Source organism: Calliopsis andreniformis, chromosome 3 (assembly GCF_051401765.1).
Source record: "Calliopsis andreniformis isolate RMS-2024a chromosome 3, iyCalAndr_principal, whole genome shotgun sequence".
NCBI lineage: Eukaryota > Metazoa > Arthropoda > Insecta > Hymenoptera > Andrenidae > Calliopsis > Calliopsis andreniformis.
The window spans coordinates 16,042,715-16,065,339 of record NC_135064.1 but is presented as its reverse complement, the minus strand read 5'-3'; the positions used below and the strand labels follow the sequence as shown (position 1 = coordinate 16,065,339).

The window sequence follows — 22,625 nt, the reverse complement described above, 5'->3', positions numbered from 1 at the left end:
TCAAAATTTGTACTTGTTGCACTACGCGACGGGATATCGCTTACTAATACTGGATTGAAATATTTCATTTATAAGCGGGTCATTTCAGGCATTGCTGTCACAGTTCGCTTCGATATTTTCTATCAACGTAAATTCAGTAATTAATTTAATAGTCATGGAATTTCTGGTTAATTACCAGTGTGATAATAAATTGGACATCAAACATTCCAAGAGTTCCAAATTGCGTCTCTATAGTATCTTTATAAAGTTACTAAAATGAAAATCAAAAGAAAAACAAAAACAAAATGCAAATCGGTGAACTACGAGCAATTAAAATCACGATATTTATATTTCTTTTCAACAGTTGCGTTCGTATGCATTACAAGTTTGATAAAATTATGATACTTTTCTCTGTACTACTTTCATATGTATGTATGTGCATTCGTACCGTTCTCTTTTACCTTTATGTCCAGTAATACATTTATCAAAGAAAGCTGCTCATTAATGACTGAATAAATAAATAAAATTAAGAATCTCCAGAGTCATCATTTGTTCATACATTACATTCAGACCAAATCCCATATAAACACATACATAACAAGGTAGCCCAGAATTGGTGGTACAAGCGGAAAGGAGTGATTCTACATGAAAAAATAACACGAAAATGTATAATAAAAATGTTCGATATCACACTTCGTTTTCAAGAAAACTGACTCTGAATCCTGACCGAGTAAGTACAAGTGTACCGAACTCCAGTTTTAGGCGTTCGAGGGGAAAACGGCGCAAGGGGAATGCTTCTGGCGTACCGTAGAGAGTCAGTGGTCGAACCGAGTGTTCCCCTTACGCCGTGCACCCTTCAAGCACCCAAAACTGTACTTCCGTACGCTTGCACCCAACCATAATTCAAACTCAATTTTCTCGAAAACACGACACGACATCAAAAAAGTTTATTCTATATTCACAACTTATTTTTTCACGTAGAATCATTGGCTTTCTGTTTGTACCACCAGTTCTGGGACACCCTTTATACACACAGAGAATATTAATGTAGAAATACAAAAGAAATAGAAAGAGAGAGAAAGAAATAATCGCAGAGAAACTAAATACCGAAGAAAATTAAACCAACTTTAATTTTTAGCCACTTACATAATTTTGAAAATTTCATCTCCAAGCGAAACCTATTGTGGAGCATTAGCAAATATCATTTCTAATATTGATGCAGATATGAAAACAGAGAGAATGAGAGAAAACTAATCTACTTTAACCTACCTACTTTAATTTTTGGCCGTTTATAACTTTCAAAAACTTACGTTCAAACGAAACCTATCGAGTAATAACAAACGTCATTCCTGCACTAACAAGAGATCCATTGCTCACTGATGCGTGAAATAAATAAGGACGCTCGAGGGTCAGGCGTATCCGAGAAAATGAATTTCCATAGAGAACGGTCCGTGGGCGCGTAGGTCTCGATTGCAGAATAATTCCTGGCGACCGACATAAAAGGTGGAGCGTTACGTTACACAGTAAATAACGAAACGCGAGCATGCATTTCCGTTCGACAGATAAGATACTCTGCTCCCGCTGGGAGCGACGGCGGAGCGAAGAGGGATCTAAACGTTCGACAATGGCAGTCGGCAGAGGAAGACGCAAGAGCGAATCCTTCTTCACGAGCGATGTTTACTTCGGCGTCCTTGATTCCGCATGCACGAATGATGTCAGCGTTTGACCAAGCCGCTTTGGGCGTCTACGAACGAAAATATCTGGCCGTGTGCTGCGCGTACCGCCTCGAAAATATCAGCGAAAAGTCTCGCCACGAGATCTCCACCGAAGCCGAGATTTCCAGGGAATCTGTGCCCAAAGAAGAGCAAGACTACCCGCCGCCACCACTGTCGTTTACCGCCGCTGCCGATCTCCTAAGACTCGAGCCACGATAATGGCTCTTATGTAAGACAGTGACTCTCAACCGGGGAACCACGTCTGCACATTTCGTGGAAATTGCTTTCGCGCGACAACGATGCCCCGCGTCGCGAATACGAGAAATCCATTCTGCGTATGCATCGATGGACTATTTTCGTACGACAGGCTTCCACTGAAGGATAAATCAAAGGCGCGAGAGCGCACGCACGAGGGAGCGCATCCGTCAAACGCAGATAAGTCCTTAATGGTATTTTGAGGGAACCAGAGATTGACTCAGGAGTTCCGCCAGGATTTCGAAGGTGTTCGGTAGTTCGATAAAAGGGAAGTACGAGGTTCTGGTGTCATTGTGATTCTATTCATTAATGCGAAGGAGGGAGTTACTTCATTGGAGTGTGAGACGGCTTAGAAGCTTTTACCCATCCCTTTTACTTCTGCTAATGCGTATATAAGGTGTAACTGTCTGCATTTTCTTTTAGTCTCGTAAGAATGTTTAACACGTTTGCTACTATGGTGGTTGGAAAAACATATGCGCTAGATACTGTGACCCACTTTTTGTGTTTTTATGCAAGCATTGCAGATTTTCACCGATGTAAACATAATGAACAGATTTCACTTTTTCAAATGATTATAGACTAAACAATCATCGCTGTAGCATATGTAGTAGATGAATAATAAAAGCAAAAAAAGAAGCAAAATAGAATGGGTGCGTCATACCATACGTGACGCTAGTAGAAAACGTGCTAAAACATTCGTTCTATTATAAACTCTCTGTAAGATAAGCTCTCGTGCTTTTGTCTGAAAAAACAATGCTATACGTGTGATAAAATCTGTGGTTGTAAGACAAAACGACTTCTATTTTCGAAATATCGACGTTCAAAATTTTTAATTTTAATTCTTCATCATGGACTTGAATCTTATATTTCCTTTTTTTAAGAGTAAAGTTTCTTTACTCCAATTTGCTTGTGTCAAGAATATAAATCATATTTTGTAACCTTTAGTTATCGCAAAAGTTCAAATTCGTTAAAAGTATGACTCATATTGTTTGACTTTACAACCACAGAAATATGTGCGCCATTAACACACTTTCCTCTGCAGCGCGCGTCTAGAAAGATTCCCTGATAATTTTTCACGTCACGAGCGTAAAAAATCATGTCTGAGTATTCTGGCAATCGTTATGACACGACCCAGGTTCGCGGTAAGATTCTTCGCGGTTTAGCTCCGTCCGAGCCCGCTTGAGATCTGCTTGGAAATATAGCGCGCCGTTTCGATGATAATGGAGGAGTCGGGATTCTCCCTTCTACGACCCTCCCCTATTGCGAAATAAACTGAGTTCGAGAAAGCTCTCGGGCTAGATTGTACGTTTGCCCATGAAAAATGAGAAATCACAGGGAAATAAGTCTGTTATGCAGAGGAGGGTAGAAGAGGTGGACCCAAGTAGGGATTCAATTTTTTTTCCTCCCCCTATTTTCTGGCGTGTGATAAAAAAAAATTGAATTTATTTACTTCTGCGGTCTTCCTGTCAAGAAAGATCAATAACGTCTTATTCGTCGGTTCGATCGAATATCAGTGAACACTCTCCACCGATACGAACATACATTTGTTATATAATTCACGTTGCAAGCTGGAGGAAAGGCAACTGTGTTAAAGCACAGATCGCTAAGTTCCGCGACTTTTAGCGTTTACTTTAGGCGGTTGTCTTAAATCCGATACTTGGCACTAATCCAGCCGCCCGAATTATCAATATCAATGAGAAATGCCCTTTTAATTGCGCTGTTGCAACTATTGAAACTCAACATTTCTGGAATGCTTTTTATCTTTTCGACGATAAAGCAGGCAATCCTATTGGGAAGCACGTTAGAACAAAGTCGTTCGAAAATAAGTATTTTTTTATTAGTGCTTAAAAGCATAATAAGGGGAGATGAAACTTTTAATTTTTCTCGAAGTTAGAATGTGAAGTAGATTCTCGGGGATGAAAGTCGTGACGTGATAAAAGAATTTAATTTTGAAATTAGAGGAACATTGACGAGGAAATTTCAAATTGGTTTGGCCAATCAGATTGCGTACAGCTGTAGCAGGAGTGGAGCATTTCCTCCACTTGACTCTCTTTAAAGCACGTGGAGGAAGGTGAAATACTCTAAAATCAGTAAGACTTTGCTGATAAAAGAAAAGACATTTTTTGAGTTTAGTCTAAAGCTGGACCTACATTACATGTTATATAACAAAGTTATATAATTTTTTAGAAAACAGAAAAGAGATGTCATACATATGTCTCTTTTCAGTTCTCTAAAAAGTTACATAACTTTGTTATATAACATGTAGCGTGGACCCAGCTTAAAACTAACAATTTTCTTTTGAACTATGCTATCAAACTTCTCAAAATATCCAGCAATATATTAGTTATTTAATTTGATCAAGAAAACTTCTCCAATCTAGGTGCGCAGATTTATCCACCTAACCTTCTTCTACACACCCTTTAAATTCAGTCCTTCCTTCTTTTTATCGATCTACTTCCGTTCACCAAGGATAATCTTTTCTTCCCATTAATTAATTTCTTAATTACTGATTCCCTGTATAGCTTGATGAACTTTTAATTACAAGTGCAACGACTTCAAACTAGCTATATTTATATCGCTTAACGAACAATACAACTTGAATGAAACGAATTAAGTTCCTAATATCAACGCTCAACTGGTTTCCTCGAATTGCTTATTTATTCACTAACTTCAGTGGCGGAATAAAAGCATTTACAAGTCGTTAACAGGGACATTTTGCTTAATAGGTTCCCTCGGTGTAAAAAAGAACGTCAGGCGTTAATGAGAATGGACAGCGCTAAACGTTGCATCGTATTTGGGAAATTTCGAAAAGGCAAGACGTTGGAAAAAAGGGGGTCACAATCTCAATGACAAATGCAAGAAGTTAGCGGCGCGCGTTTCCCTTGTCGGTACGTGAGAAATTTTAACGGAATTCCATGCGCATGAGAGACGCTGGATCGTGTAACGAGTTCGGCAAGCCTTGGAACAAGAAACGGCAAGAAGAAGACGTAGAAATACGAAGGACTTTTTCCCGGAGGAATCCTTCAAAAATTATTTCACGGCAACATCGTTACCGCGATTATAACTCGCAAGGAAAGGTCAAAATGAGGGAAATCTCCGGTATCAAGCAGCCTCTTTACTTTCCTCTTTTCCAATCCAGAGAGAAAATAAGAGGGCAAGGTAATATTTCCTTTGATACACCTTATTTGTGAAGACATTCGATATAAAACATCTGATATTCTCAAGATGTACTGTGATTGTACAGATCATGTGGCTGTACAGATAAATAGTTGAACGTTATTTGTATTCGTTAGTCATGAAAACGGTGAAATTGTAGAAATCTACTTTCTTCTTGAATTATTATGAGTAAACTCGTTGTTCCTAACTTAACCAAATTAATTAGAAAACATTTTCATAATACTAAGAGCAATGGAATGAACTAAGATCGTGAAATTAACATAATATCTACTTTAATTGAGCTCAAACACGAAACCTCGAAGTAAAAAAAATATCTACACATATGTACTTATATGTCACGTTAAGGAGATTCAAATTTTCGCGCCTCGCCCTCTTTGAGAAATTAAGGCGCATCTTCAATCAGCAAATGCTTACTGTTTAAAGTTAAATTTCTTTACGAATAACGTATTGATGCAAAGTCTTCAACACTTAACTTTAAATATGGTTGTAAATAATCGAATAATCAAATGTTTATGTGCACACGCATATCCTACCGTTGGTTTATTTATTATCAGAGAACCATTCGGCTATGTAAACGGGATGCGCAAGATCAATTAATAATACCGTTCAAAATATTTATTTTCCGTGACGCTTGAAACGCTTGAATCGTTCCACTTCGATATTTCCAGAGCAATAACTATGTCAGCCTCTCAGGGCAGGACGCTTCGAGATGAGTCAATTTCTTGAAATCTACGGAGGGAAAACGATTATCAAATAATTAAGAAAATGCCTCACGGTGTCCAAGGAAGACCGAGATTAGCATAAAACTCGTTGACCTGTTTCGACGGAGATTAGACCAGAAATTTTTAATGAAGCCACGAGTGATTGATTAAATATTTACGTCCCCATTGTTGACAGGATCGCGAACACTTTACAATACACCTACGTACGAATTTGAACGTCAATCGTGAAATGTCAAAAATGAATCCACGTCCATACTAAATTACTCACACGATGTAGTATAAATAAAATACGAAAAATAAAAAAGGAAATATTGAATCCGTTTCAATTCGTTTAATTAAATTAACGTTTGCCTAGGAAACTCCAACACGCCAAATGGGCGTCTCTGGAGCACCAAAGGTGTTCGAACGATCCTAACGTTCGTTACACCCATTTCATCTCTCCTATTACACCATCGATAAGATGCCGAGGCAGATGAGAAACTAACCTCCTTTCAGAAGAATGTCCTAACGATGCAACTGTGTTCTAAATACGCGACTGGCCCCGCACAATGAATCCACACAGTCTCAAACAAATACCATTTAACAGACAACGCGTCTAATTATCCCGTGTAAGCACAAGTTACGTACCATTTCGAACAACAGTTAATAAACGAGCAATCATAACAGGTAGACACAACAACGAATGCATCTCGACACTCTCATCTCGAGAGCACGCGTTCGCCCAAGACTTTATATTTATCAAACGTTCCGTCTCGTCGATCCTTTTGACCGATTACCGGCATCGCCTCCGATAACGAAATGTCATCAACATATAACGTTTGATCGTATCGATTGTTCGTCGTCTGACACCGCGTTGTAACCCGCGAACGTACCATTAAAAGAGGAAAACGAAGAAAAGAAGTAGCACTTTCCTAATCTCTCTCCAGTACGTTCTCACGCCCCGCCATGGACCACGGGTTCGCAAGCTTTTCGTTTTCGTATCGGGCAGAATCAGGTTACCTCGTTGTTTTCGCAGCGAGTGCAAGGGTACCGAGAGGCGGTCGAAGCGCCCGCGTCGACGAGGGCGACGTCGTTATAACGATCGTTGCCGATGAGAGAGCATATCGAGGCCGTTTAACGCGAAACTGAAGAGATCGCGAGATCGGTGTACACGCGCGATGGGGAAAGGAAACAGTAGGCAAAAGGTAGAACGTTCGAAACGTTTCGACGATCGATCGCGTTCAATGAAGATGCCCCTCTGGTCCGAGGGAACGCGACCGAGCCGCGGAGCAGAAGTCCGAGAGGAGAGTGCCGCACAATGTCGTCGATGACAGGAACGGGGGGATGGAAGGCGAGAGGGAGACCGAGACACTGCCACTTCCGGCCCCTTCACGACTTCTTCGGGGAGCTGATCAGCCGGTGCCCATTGGGCGGCCACCGTCCGCCGTCTCCGCGATTGTCAATCGTCGACGCCGGCATTCTCAGCGTTTCCTGACACTGTCAGCACACCCGTCACCATAACCATCGCCTCTGACAACACCTCCGCGAAGCACAGGGTCTCGACGTGCCCTTGTCGCGCACCGTCCTCGCTGGCCACGCAAAGGGGCGAGCGAAATTTCACGCGTCGCGCACCGTATATGACACACACGTATCGGGACGCACTTGCACGAGGGTGCCGTCGTCGTCGCACGACGGCGTGTTTCACGCTTCGAACACTACGACGGAGAGCCGAGTCGTCGAACGAGCTATTGCTCGATGATTCGTCGAGAGACTTCGAGGCGTCGTCCCTTGACGGCGCCACGAGTCGCCGCGCCTGTGGTGCCGTGGAAATTCAGCGGCAACAACCACCCGATCCTCCTTCGACCACCGTTAGGGGGTAAAGAGGGTTGCTACGTTAGCGATTGTCAGGAAGGGGAGTTAAGTTCGGAGGGTTAGAAACGAGGGGATGCTTCTGCAACGTTTGCCAGGTTGTAGAGCAAAGTTGAGCGTTGGACTGGGGTTTATAGAGGGAGTTAATGGGTCGCTGGTATTCTGCGCGGTTGCTTCTGTTTTATGGTTGATCTAATAATGTAAGTTGGTTGAGGGCTGGTTTATTCGGTTCTTGTCGTGGAGGCGTAAACGCAAGGAGGGAAAATGGCAATTTCGCGAAGCTAATTGATTAAGGGTATTGGTAATTATTTATAATTGTGTGGCTAGCATCGAGTGAACTGAGCATGCAAGATTCAATTTTGAATATGAGAGAAATATGGAAACCTGTTGCGTTAAGGCGGGAATACACCAGAGTTCGCGAATAGTATAGAAATTAAATTTCCTAGAAATCGTCTGTTCGCATACTGTTTTTGGTATTCTGGAGGAAGGTTGATAAAGAGCTTGCGAACTATTTGCAAACATTTTTTACGACAGGTAATAGTGCAAAGGTAATAGCAGGGAATCCCCTTTTTACTTTTGCAGTTTGATCCTTTTGTTGCGTTTCAGTTTTCAAAGAAAATAGCTAATGTCCAGAATTAAGCGCATTTACTCTACTGAAGTTTTGACGTTATTTAGTGTAAAAAAATTTCTAGATTAACACGATTAACGTTTTGAAATTGTAATGCTTTTTTTAAAATACTGCCAATCAATTTTAATATTTATCAATCTTTGAGCAAAATTAATGAAGTTACAACACACACATATCTCGTCTGCAAAGGGTTACATCTGACTTCCTGTGAACTGAAGTCCCTTCCAAGAAACCTTACTCCACGTCTTTGAATTATTCCTCCTCAAAGATGCATCCATTCAAAATAACCTCAATTCGAATGAGAATCATCGATCGACCATAAACACCATAAATTCTCAGAACCACGTTGCGTCAGTAGGTGGTTAAAGTTACCTCTGCCCTTTCTCCCAGAGATTCTCGTTAATTAATTGAATAAAACACTCACCTTCCATAGGACGCGTGGCAGCGCTGCGCGACATTGTTCGCGTGCTCTTCTATTAGGCTGCGTCTCTGAGTTAGGCGTTTCTGGACGGAGTCTGTAGATATGTTTCGCGCGAAAAGTGAAGACGCCTATTGAAAGTACTTCTTCCACAGCTCGACGGCTTCCTCGCACCTCGCTGGCAACCGATGTCGTAGAAAATGCATCAAAGGTACGGCTCGGTGGCCGTGGTGTAAAAACGGGGGTAAAAAACAGTCTCCTGCCTCCAGCTGGCGAGTTAAACCTCGCTAGGTTCGCCGACGGATCGTGTTTCGTCCTTCGAATCGCGGTTGTTGCCAGTGGACGCGAGGTACGATTGCTCTTGGATGGCAGCGTGGTCGTTACTCCAGCGGCGGCTGCGGCCGTCGGCTTCCGTATACGGACAGGTTGGCCGTTCGCCACGTGGAGGAGATACAGAATCGGCAATTGTTTCAATTTACGGCGAAAAAGACGAGAGAAGTTGAGGCACGTGAAGGATGACGATGACGCGTGGGCGGCCGCTTCCGTCTGACGACGAGCATCAAGCGACGGATGCCTCGATATTCGACGGCAACGGTGGCGACGACGACGGTGCAGGACAGGGGACGGCGTCCTTACGTTCAGGTCGGATATTCCGCGGCTAAATAATGGTGACAGGATATCCGGTGTGGGGGGTACGGGGGGTCCTTTGGGGGTGGCGTCCATGTGGGGTGGATGGTCACCTCCTTTCTTTCCTCTCTCCTACGAGCCACCTCCTCCTCCAGGACCTCCTCGTCAGGGTGCCCCAGCTTTCGGTGTCCGAGAACACCTCTGCCGTTCGCCGCCAACTCTCACCTACCCCCTCCCACGCTGAACCTTGCGAGCACACGCTGCAACAGAGCACGCGAAACGGGGCGATTAGTGCATGCTATGGTTAGTGTTTGTCTTTAAGAGGGAGAATAGATGGGGGAAAGAAAGGGTGAATGGAGGGGCTACGAGCTGAGGACCTTGAGGATCCTTGAAAGAATATGATGGAAGAGGGTGAAAGAGCTGAAAGGGTGAACGTCAGGGGAAGAGAATTTATTTCAACCTGGAATTGTAGAGTATGTGTGAATATATACGAAAGTTTTACTTTTAAGAGCCAACGTGACCCAAGTCTTTTTTTGCTATTTTTCAGAAGAGCTGAAACAAATGCGATTACCTATTTCTTAACATAGTGTTTAAAGTAGTTCATATGTATCTTAACTAAATTCTTGTTATTCTAATAAAATGCAGACACGCAATAAGACCCTGTAAAGAACTCAATTTTGAAAAAAATGAACTTGACTTAGTTTACTCTCAGGTATAGAAGTACTGTTGTTTTTATTATTTATATGTTTTTCTTTGTTTGCTTCTTTCGGTAACTCTAGGAAATGCGCACGTGATACAAAACGTGTTAAAGATTACTACAACAGGAACTACTACCATTGACTGGAGTAGAGCTATCCGATGAAGTGAGATAAAAGAAGGGGGACGGATATAGACACGCTACCCTGACGTGAGTGGGTGTACATCGATTTACACACAATGATTTCTTATTCGACTTTTTCCGACTGAGAAAGGGGCAAATCTTTAGGAAAAAGTAATCTGGACTAAATGAAGTTCTGGGAGTAGATTTTTATTTTTATTTCTATCGGATATACGAGACTTAGTCTAAAATTAGTACGGCAAGACCACATTTTGCTTGTTTATGTCTATAAATAGCCTAGTACAGAGTGTGTGTTAAAAATATACTAGCCTTCTAATGTTTGAACGTCCAAACTTCTAGGATAGATTCATCGTTTTACAGAAAATACGTAATTCTAAGGATAGGTAATAGTATTGATTATTCGATTTATTTCTCAAAAAAATATCATACAATTAATTATGATGCTCTTTGTATGTCATTTTTCGGTTTTAATAAATATTTCAAATAAATATACAATTATTTTCAATTAAAATCATTCAATTAAAATTAAAATATAAATTCTTTATACAACGTTGCGAATTTGGTTTCTGAAGAATTAATGCCATTAGCTATGGAAACATTTTCCGTTTCAAAATTGTGAAGGGATTCTCGTGTTTTCTAGTGTTTGAATAAATCGATCTACAAATGGCATTCCATTACTGCTTGCTGGTAGAAGCTAGAATATATTTTTTCTAGAACGTCATGTGCGCTCTAAAACGTACGTGTACAATCGTCAGAACGATCTTCTCACTGAGGAGGCATTCTTTTATTATATATTACTTCACGTTTATGAGGTAATTTTGATTCATTACATCTCGTGATTAAATAGTGTAACTCATATTTATAGAACGACAGTCACATGACATTCACAACTATGATAAAAACTATTTGAACATGGAACGTGAAATCCAACATTTAAAAGAAGGAGTACGAAGGTCAACATGTCATAACTGTAGTGCCGTTTAATTTATAACAACAAATATGCTTGAGCGGTCAATCGAAGTAGAGTCGCAGTTCCATTTTGTATGCAAGTATCCTTGATTCAAACAGAAAAGTTTTCGCAGACCTGACGTGTCCGTGGGTAAAGAAAAAGTGCATTAGTATTACAGCGTATGACTTTTGTACATAATGAAGTAGATTTATGCAAAAGAGACCAATTATCCAATACCTCGAAGTACAGCTTCAGAGATTTTGAAAATGTATTTCATGAGTCTTATAACACATAGGTATAATACTCAACTACTTATACCTATCAGTATCAAGTATTTTAAATTTTAGTTTTCTTCGATAAGCTACAGTTTGTCGAGATTTTCTAAAACTGAGTAGAGATGGGGTGTAGTGAGGGTTGAAGAGATCATTCTTGCTAAAATTCTCTGAAAAGGGTTCTTTGACTTTCTTGTAAAAAGTAATATTATATGAATAGAATTTGTTTCCTGATTTGCTACACGTGCCATCAGTAAATTACCAAAATGGAGGAACGTCACGGAAATCATCACAGCGGAAGCATTAGGCACTTTGAATATCGCATGAAGCAACCTCGATATTTACAACTTGTGGTTAATCAAGGATGACAGGGCGTGTAACGTCAGCAGATCCCACCTGTCCGCGATTAACAGAAGCAGAATAGTGTTGCTAACGACGTTGACCGCCGACCTACATGGAATGTTCGCCATTGACGAGCATTTTTCATTCCCGCCGGCATTCGTGACCCCGTTAAACATTACGGCAGGAACAGCCCTACAGACTCGCAAGCAACCCTATCGAGGCATCGTGCACGGCGTTAATCGATCCCTAACTGCGGCTTTTGTCGGGGCCACTTCCGAAATTCTACAATGCCCAGAGCAAACATTTGCTCGGCGAAACGTGTGCTCGTACGAATGCACCTCTTCTTGTTCTCTCTTTCTTTTTTATTCTTGGAAGCTGATTCAGATAATAAAAATACCTATCCACACTGATCGCACGAAAGACGGAAATATCGCAACGATGGTGTAATTTTTCACGAGAACATCTACGTATATATGACGCTTCGCGTGTGCAGCCATTTTTCTATGGTCAATTTTTGAGGGATGCACGTGAGTAGGCGTGAGAACTATTTGAGGTGATGGCTCGCTGAGTATGTGGGGACTACAGTTTCGAGTAATTTAATTTTCTTTCGTTACTGACAGTTTGACAGTGCGATACGTCGGATAGGATAATGAGGAGATAGAATTTTCATTTAGTATTTATAAACTAATTACATAATTTTTTCTGCTCATATTACTCTGTTTTTCGCTTGACAAATTTCAGACTTTTAAGTCGTCATTTTTTCCCAATTTTTTGAATACGAGCAAAGTGATCATATATTTTGCAGCATGCAAATTATTCGCGTAAATAGAGTTTGCACGATTGAGGTAAAAAGGTAATTTCTGATTTTTCGAATGCATAAATGAGTTTGATGCCGATCGATTGAAGAATTAGCTGAAGTAATTGGCAATTCTGCTGAAAAGGGACTGTTGATTAACTTATCGCCGGTGCGAAAGAGGATTTCGTGGATTTGCTTGATCTATGAGAGCCGCGGCGGGGTGCTCGATGACGTTCGAAGGTTTCAGCTATCTGCATGAATGAGACTTTAACGTGCGCTTTATCCTCCCTGAGATGCTAATTGAGTTAACGCCGCAGAGCGCCGCATGCGGAATAAAATCTGCGAGTCTGAGTCTTTGCGAACGTCGTCGCGAATTTTAGCGCTATCAAATAACGTTTCATGTGCTTCAAATCACTCTTCTGTGGTCTACGGGTTATAGTTTTGACCAATTAGTATGTTAATTATGCACAGTATGTTGTATTTTTAATTTTATTTGTCAGAGTATACTGATCTAAAGAAAAAATACGAGACATTTGATAAAACTTTATAATAATTCTATATTGGAATTTAAAGATTGGCTTAAAATTTATGAGAGGAAGTTTGAAACAAAATAAACGGAAAAATAATGAGCTAGAAATGAGTAAAATAAATTTCTACTGAAGAAGGGAAAATAAGAATAATGATCGTTCTCTCATTTTTAACAACTTCTAATATTAAGTAACTGACTCTGAAGTAAGTTAGATGTTGTGTAGGGGTTGTTCATCTTAGACCATTCTTTAAGCGTTCCAAAAGTACCACGATATTCTATATTCTAGAAACTAATTATTCTAGCATAAACAATCAAGTTTCAGCAAGTAAGAACAAGTTTCCGAGCTTCAACTAACAATTCGAATTAAACGCATGATGGATCACTTTAAAAAAATACAAGGAATAACTTGGAAACTACTTTAATTATATTCAGTAATTTTCGGAAAAGTTGAACAACTTCTAGAATCTGATAGAGGGGAACCAAAGTACCATTATTTTTTTTACCTTCAAGCTTCCTATATAGTATTAGGTGAGCACGTATTATTACTAAGAACTAGGCAAGAAAATGTAGAGACGGATCAATACCGAGGTTCTTTCTCAGAGTAGTCAAATATTTGAAATTATACACAAAATGACATACTTCCTTTGCTGCATAAATTGTAAAACAGTCTACTTTGACGTAATCGTATTTAGAGGAGCAATTTATGATGACGATCATTCTAAGAATTTCTATTGCTGTGTCTCGTACGAATAAATAAAAAAAACGTGGTCGACATTACAAGGTTAACGATAGATAAGTAGTAAATAAACAGGTGAACGATTAAAGATAATGTTAATAACAATCCGAAGGATATAATCGTGTAAAACTGCTGTCAGAGACGCAGTAAGTTAATTTCTGATCCACATAAGATGCCACTCAAGGTAAACCTGTTCATTAAAATGTAGGTACACAGATAAAGACCGAGGATTGGCCGCCTGTTGGGCACGGGCGAAAAAAAAACATTAAATGATGATGCAACTTCTTTTTTCCCTTTACACGGTAGAACTTTAATGATTGCCATTTAAATGCATTGATATTGCAAGTTGAGTAACATACATTTAAAGGTGACAAGTGGCTTGTATGATTCTCGCATTATTACTCTCGATGGTAACGAGGAAAGGTATCGTAAATAATACCACTGTTTATGATAAAACAGGAAACAAATATGAGAGAATAATATTTTCCTAGGACACATAATGTTTCGAAGATTTGCCATTTTTAAGAGTAAATGTCACTTGCAGAGTAGAAGATTTCACCAGTTTTTATATCTCTGTGTGACATTGATGACAACTTGAAAATTATTGGTTCAGAAGAGGCGGGGAAACGAGCGTTTGAGAGATTGACTTTCGATTTTTGTATATAAAATCACCTTGGATTATTTTCGAAAAAGAGACTCACTTTTATGTAATCACGGAACACACTCCTAGAAAGTTCACTTGAAATATTGCAATATCGGTTTTCATGACTGTTTATAAGTGTATCCTATTGAAGAAAAGGAAATAAGTTACTGAAAAAAAGGATACAGTAGCCTACTCGCTATAATCTCGTGACTAGATGCAGGCTACGAGTTAATAGAGTGTAACACGCACGTTCTCAAGATCAATTTATGCTTCGGCGAGTTGTTCGTGTCGTGTGATATAGAAAATTGAACGAACATGAGAAAATAATTTTAAAAAATCATAGGGTGAATAATGACCTTAAAATCACTCCTCTCGTTCGTGGAATGAGGTTAACCAATATATCCATAAAAAATGTTTCAGAAAGACTTGATAGGTCTCAATCCATACTCACATTGAATCAGTACTATTTACTAATACTAATTTTTACTACATTTTCTTGAACAGAATAGAAAGTCTGAGGAACAATATCATCTATTGACTAATGTTATCTAGTATTATCTATCGATATTTGGCACAGCTGTACCTACATTCTATAGAAACAGCTTTCCCGACAAAATTCAGAAGTATTCCACTGTCACCACAATAATCTTCAAATTAAAACTCACTTGCCACCGACAGTAGTCATCTGGTAAATACTGCGGAAGAAGCGTACGGCATTGCGCCCAGCACTAATCATCGACAAAATCTTTCGAAAAATTGTATTATTTCTGCACGTCACACGTCGGTGGCTTAAATGTTTAACAATGATAAGGAGCTAAGGTATCTCGCGACGTTACATATATCATAACGCCAAACATCGAGCATTGTAAAGCAGTCGAGATAACGAAATTCACGAGGTATTAGCTGCTAAGCTCCAGTCATATCATTTCATGGTGACCAATAATTTGTAGTCGTCGCCTGCTGGCGAATGTTCCTTATGCCCTAACGAATTCACCTTTCCCGGTCATGAACACAGCCCAGTCACGTTGCACGAACGACTTCATTCGCGATCCAGCCTCGTATCCTTTCGTGCGTTCCTTTTGCGTCTGATGCCATTATGATGGCGCAATTCTTAATGACTCCGCGAAGTATATGAGTGAAATCGTTGATAAAATTATATGCAATGTTAGTCTTGCTGTACTTATATCAGCGAATCGATTCGACGACCTTTTGGAGAATTTTCGGGCACTTTAAGTGCGTTGACATTTGATACTTGCTAAACGAAATATTAAATATTGACTGGGTGGATATGAAACTTCCTTTTTTGGTAATTTGCAGTCTCATATCGACAAATGAAGAGGAGGGGAAACATGCTTAATCAGCGACAGAAACTACTGTGTAGATTACAACGTTGTGGAAGCAAAGGAAGAATAACGACAGAACAAGCAGTAAATCGTTGAGTAAACAGAGTAACTTCTAAGATTAGGAGTATGAAAAAGTATTGGTATCATATGCCAGAAAAAGTCTTACGTCAAATGTGATCCACTTCTAATTATAAGAAGATATAATATTACGTCAATATTTACCTGCTCGTAAAAATGAAGGCACGTGAAAATGTTGAGATCAACGTCAGAAATATCGAAAAAATTCCGAGAGCAAGATCGCAGATCACAGAGGAAGAAGACTTCATCTGGAACGTCAGAGTACACAACACCTGTTTGCTGGCGCATGCACTCCGCGGGCGATGTGCCTCGTGTCTGCTTTCAGAGATTTGAATACAGTCACGTACAAAATCTACAGAGAAATTAATGCACACAGCATCAGCGGAACGTGTGCAGTATCACGTCGAACGAAATGCATCATGGTAGAGTAAATATGGTATAACTGTTCCACGATGTACACAACATCCGTGGACCGGCAACGATCTTATAAAATGACTAAGACGAGTGAAACGACCATGATCTCGAGTTAATATTGCCTGATTGTGCAACTATTGACCCAGAAATAATTCTTAGTTGGAAGGCGAAGGAGCTACGGCCAATCTTGAGAGTTAAGAGCTTTGAGCTCGTGCTTTCGTTTCCCTGGACTCACAGAGGCCAAAATATGTACTTGGAAAGAACGTATTGAATAATGCATCAGAATGAGGTGGTGAGCTGAAGAAGTTCGTTTTTCTTAAAACGTGCAGAGGATAATACTTCAGAGCATCAGGTGTTTTAGGGAAAAGTATCGATAAACAAGTAATGTGAACGTTTTATGGTAGACGAATAATTGTACTCTTGAAAGGATGCTGAACAATTCACTTCACTATTCTCGAGTAATACATTTTAATCTTTAATCATTTCAAATTGCTATAAATCACAAATGAAAATTTCAAATCCACCCACTAAACGTAATTTTATTAAGTAGCTGTTGTCCTAATTAGCACTCTTATTATCCGTCTGCTTTTGTTATCAATGTTTTGTTCCTTTTTTTTAATCCCCTTCGTAATAGTTAGCATGCAGCATGCATAAATTGCCATCACAACTTCGCCTGACAAGGTACATAAAGCAGTTGTTGAATCTAATGAGACGAGATGCTATACAGAAAGTTTCTGTACTATTTCTAAACTGACATAAAACGAATTTTAATTATTTGCAATAGTATGATAACAATTGTCTTTCGACTGTACCAGACTGTGCATGGAAGGAAAGGAAAATCAGAAGATAAAGAAGAGTATCCCTAGGGTACTTTTATGCCTCTATTCAGCTATCTTACAGGGTTGGGGAAGAGAAGGGTCTAAGAAAAACGGTCGAGGAGTAATGGAAGAATCGGCGTAACGAGTGCAAAGGGAGGGCACGATGGTCAGCAGGGAAATAGCACTTCCGTAGTGGTCTTTCGATTGCGCGGCTTAATCTGGTGATTCATTTCCTTCTGGGTGATATATGGATAACTATTCTAAAATTGTCGGTTCATAAAATTCTATTTTTCGGCATCAACGTCTTGGCGTTTATAGTAACGCTGCTTAAAATAATTGGGAGATCAAGTAGGCACGCGAGTTTATCTCTCAAGCAGGTGTTCAAAGGTTGAGGTAAGTAGGGAATACTTGAAAGTAAATAGTATGTATATGCTGCATAAGAGATTTTAGAATTATAGCTAAGGGATGGAGTTTTTAAAAGAGTTTGTGAAGCTTCAAGCAAGTGGAGAATATGCCGATTTTAAATTTGGTTTTTGTCTTGAAATTCTGAATATTCTAAATATCTTGGAAGTCTTCACAGTTTTGTTGAGAAGTTATCGAAGTCATACTTTTATAGTAAAAATAAGAATATGTTTGTCAATAATCTGGTTAGAAAATTATGTACTGGAAACTAATAAATAATTTTTAGTGTTATATTTTTTAATAAAATGTTAATTCGTTATTATTCAAACTTTCGATATATGTATTCCGATACAATCTTCGATACGTTCACCGAGCACACATTCCTCTCTAACTTTGGCACGTGATACTGTTGAACTGGAGGATATCATTGATACACACAGTGATCTGTTATTGGTGAAAGGGAACCTTCGCGAACAAATAAGTCAAAAAGGTAAGTAAGATTTTTTAGCGAGTCTCGACGTTGAAGGAAACACGAGCTTGGAACACTAGGTATCGAAGATGCTAAGACACACAAATTAGAATCTAAATTTACATACAAGAAATTCATAATCATTCGACTATTTATTGTATTAAATAGAAATAAACAAGCAAAGGCAAGTTTTTCAGTTATTCTAGACGCTTTTATGTAATTTATTCAATTTTTAACGTGGTTCTTAACATCGAATGTTTGCTACTTTCCCTTCCATCATACGTCTGTTTTTGTCAACTTTAATGAGTCATCTAAGTAAAATTATGAACTTACGGCGGAAGTAGTAACGAAGCGAAAAGAATGAAAATAATTGTCACTGGAGTTTAATCACAATGCTATCGTATGACAATACAGAACGGAGCAAATGCGACGTTAACGTTTCTATTATCGATCGCTCGTTGAATGAACTCTTCAGTGCTCTCTCGACTCACAGATATTGATCCTAACGAATCGTAGAGATGATCGCACGCAATGAGCCGTGAGCAATGGTAAAAGTGTTTAATGGTAAGAGGAACTGGAAGAGAAATGGTAGCTGAGGGATTGAAATTTAATTAAAGGAAGAGTTACATGGAATGTAAAAAAGTATAAAGAATAACAACTCGCTTGGAGGATACGGAATATTAATGTTACTTATTACTTATTGCCGCGACTCTTTGAGGAGGATGAGTATTATTGAATCAGACGAGATCAAAATCTAACGTTAAGGCTCTGTAATGATCGCAACGGAAGTCATACTACCTATCATTTAAGATTATCTGCCTCAGAGATTCAATTATTTATGTAATAGTTAAAGCTAGCGAGTTAAAAAGATAAAAACTTTAATTTTATCAACTGTTTTTAACATTAATGTTATCACGTTTGCGGACTCCAATTTTAATATTTTGTCTGGCTCCTGTTGTTAACATAGCACTTGTCAGGGTAGCAATTGAGACTTTTGACGTGGTAATACTCGAATGTTCCAATGTTTGGCTAACATTGTACTATCAACTGTTAACATAATATTTGTATGCTATTAGAGGGTAATCTAAATAGGTGTCTAGGTTTTTCAAAGCATAGGTAATTCAAGAGAAATATGATTACTTATATTTTCTTGTACTTCTACTCAGTATCAATTACAACTAATTTTATAGTTCTCATGTTAGAGGTATCCATTAATAACACATCTGCTGTGTTCCTAAGCTATTTGCAAACGAGTGAATTACTCTGTTTAGCAGACAAATTTATTTCATCACTTCCGTCGATTATGTTTTGATAGTTGGATACTAAAAGCAATATCTTTATCTGTTAAAATAAACGGAATCTCCATCTAATATTTACACGTCTGATCGCTAAAAGTTTGTGTTCGTCGACTCTGAATTTTGTAGTTAATCATTACTCTTGGGTTTTCCAAGCGCGGAAACATCCTAAGTTGTACAGATTATACAGAGTGAGTCACGAGCAACGGTACAAGTCTCTTGAATCGCAAGATGAATCAAAAGGGAGACGATAAACGAGCACCGATTTAATGAATAAAAAATTATTACTTGGGAACGTGAACTTCCACATGAATTATGAAGCTACGAAACGATGGTATAGTATATTAGCCTCGAATATATGAACAATCAAATATTAATCTACGAGTAGAGTAAACCCAAATAAAAACTTACAATTAATTACAAGATGTGTATTTGAGAAACAGGTATGTGTTGAAAATTCAACTCATGAAATTCTTCAAGCTTCTTAGGGATATCAATACACATGTGTATAATAGTTTCTTCTTACTTCAAACTTTAAAAATGATATAATAAATTGTTGTATGTAGCTCCATATTTCGTAAAAAATTACAGAAGAATCACCTTCAAGACATCGCCTTGAACACATACAAAACAAAAGAAGAAACCACTTTTCTCAACTAGGTATAATCAATTCACCTGTGCAACAGTTACATTCATGCATTTTACAAAATATGAAGGTATGCTAACAATTTTATCTCAAGTGTATCGAACTACAGGAGTTCATATTCAGCAAGCATGTAGTAGTATGTGCCCATCGAGGTATTAAAAAACAAAAATAAACTAACAAAGACGAAGACAAGTACCTTGAGAACCACCAGGAGTCATCTCTTCGCATAGTAGAAGTTTCATCAGATGCCTTCACGTCTCGTCATCAAAAACAAACGCCTCCACCGTTCTCGATAATTAATCCCGTTCGCCAGAGATCGTCGAAATTATTACCCACGCATGTACAAATATCATTTTACGCCAACATTATCACGGCCACTTGAATAACGTCTAGTCGACCACCATTCACTGTCCATCCAGATACAAAAAAAACTGTCTTTGCTCGCTGATCAGCGGTACCTAGAAGGCTTCCATTCGGAGCATTGTTCGTTCAGCGTGCTCGGCGATCGTGGCAACGAATTGATCCCAGTGGGTCAAGGTCGCCAGAAATCCTTCACAGCGATCGACCACCTTCGCTTACGAGGGATTCAAGGTGTGGAGAGCCCACGAAATCGGGACTTTCGAAACTACTTGTTCCCTATAGAACCGCGCTCTCGCTTTCCCTGCCAGCTCTGGTAACTTCTACCTCCGCGAGGACACTGATCCTTGTCAAAGCTATTCATCCGCGAGGAACCGATCGGAAAGCTTGAGGAACTTCGAAGTTTCACGGCCACTGAACTCCCAGAGTGACTATGGATCTCGTAACAGACTTCATCACTGAATCCATCCGTCGAAACCGTGGAGGAACCCTGTCAACACTCTTCGATCGCGGTTTGATCTAGTTTATCGATGCACAATTCCACTTAAACGTTCACAGGAGATTCGTTTCGGGAACCACCTCGAACCGTGTTCGCTGGTCACTTGCACTGTCGTCAATTTTCAATTTTTCAGCTCGCAGCTGCTGTATCGGTTTATCGTAGAAAGAAATAGGCACTTCGGTTAAGTCGAGCGGGGTTCGTCGCGAGAGTTGATCGATGTGAACGCGAGGATCGGGGCTGGATCGCGTGTGGATCACCGATGCGCGTGCGATCCTCGTGTTTCACGAAAGAGCATCAGCGTGGGCACCGATCGGAAAGGCCGTCCGGTCGGAAGCTTACGCCATTCTCGACTGACGAGTAAAACCGCGAGGTGGCATTTCTCCAGCCGCTGCGCGCCCCCCGATAGAGGAAAAAGCTTCGATGATGGTGGGAGGTGTACTGCCGGTAGAAACACTTCGAATGCTCGTACGGCACGCAAGATTTTTAATTGGAACAATTTCGCCCGCACATATGCACCTGTTTGCTGCAATTTATTTTTAACGCGTTCCTCTTTTTTTCTTTCGAAAGTTATTTTAGAAGCCCTCGTTTCGATTAGTGATTCCTTTGGCACGAAAGCTGTTGCATTTTTTGGAGGTATGGATTAAATAAGATGACAAAAGTCCTCGTTTCAATTATTGATTTTTTTTAACTCAAAAGCTGTTGTGTTGTTTCAGATATAGAGTAAATAAGATGATGAGTTAGTGAAAAATAATTTCGTGTTTAAATTTATTTCTTTATATATATATTGAAGTGATCTGGTATTTTATATGTAGACTAGAAATATTATATTTCTGAAAAATTGTTTCAAGTGGAAACACGAATATTGTCTATTGAAGGAAATATTTTGTGTATAATAAAAGATGAAAATTGTAGAATTTGTGATTACAGATAAAATATATTAAGATAAAAGAATATTTTTTTAATGCTGGTGTAGTTTCGGGGAAAGTAGCATTGGAAGATAATTAAGTACACGTGCACTTAACATATATCGGAGCACTAAGTTAAGACTTCTAGTTAAGTATATACTTGATTAAGTGAAGTAGTTTCCAAAACCACTTCCTTTAAAAACGGGGCTTATCTATCTCGTCTTAAATAAAATTTTTTACCGTTCAATGTTTTCCTCTTTGCGTTTAAGTTCCTCCATAAATTAAACGTATTATTTATTTCGTAGAAAAAAATGCTATACAATTTAAAAAATAATAAATTTTACAATGTCGTAAAAGAACTATTATTCCTAATATTACTCATAACTATTTCATTATGACCTATAAATGTCTTCATTATTAAAACTACACTAATGACTACGTTAATTAAATTTATCGTTTGCTCGCGATTGAATTAAAGCAGTTTATGTGGATAAAGGGAGATTGATCGAATGACTGAATACGAACGCAATATTCGTAGAATAAAAATATTTTGATTATGTTCTCCATGGGACTTCAAAAGCATAATCGCAGCTACTTTCAGTCTAGAGCTCAGTCGGCCAACTAATGAGGATGTGCTTCCGCAAAGAAATTGTATTATTCGTGTACACGATGCATATTATGTTGAAGAGATTAAGTTACGAAAATTCTTGTTCTACAATCCCGTACTTATCGTACAACAAAAGTTTAAGTACGCACGGAAGATTGTTCGATGACTCTTAGTCAATCTTTTTAAACCCTCATCACCAGAAAATTTCTGACAAATATATATAACAGGATATTAATTATTGTATAGTATATTTATACTTGTTAATTTCTACAAATTGTACTCTTCAGAGTCAAGATATTAATTTACTCTAGCAAGTTT

General features: G+C 39.0%; 1 long non-coding RNA gene across 1 annotated transcript; it reads left to right on the top strand.

Moving 5' to 3' along the window:
* Positions 1–2,153: 2,153 nt before the first annotated feature.
* Positions 2,154–6,056, top strand: LOC143177433 (uncharacterized). The gene is made up of 3 exons (XR_013001568.1): positions 2,154–2,346; positions 4,676–5,108; positions 5,795–6,056. It is a non-coding gene; the product is annotated as an uncharacterized LOC143177433 (long non-coding RNA).
* Positions 6,057–22,625: the final 16,569 nt, after the last annotated feature.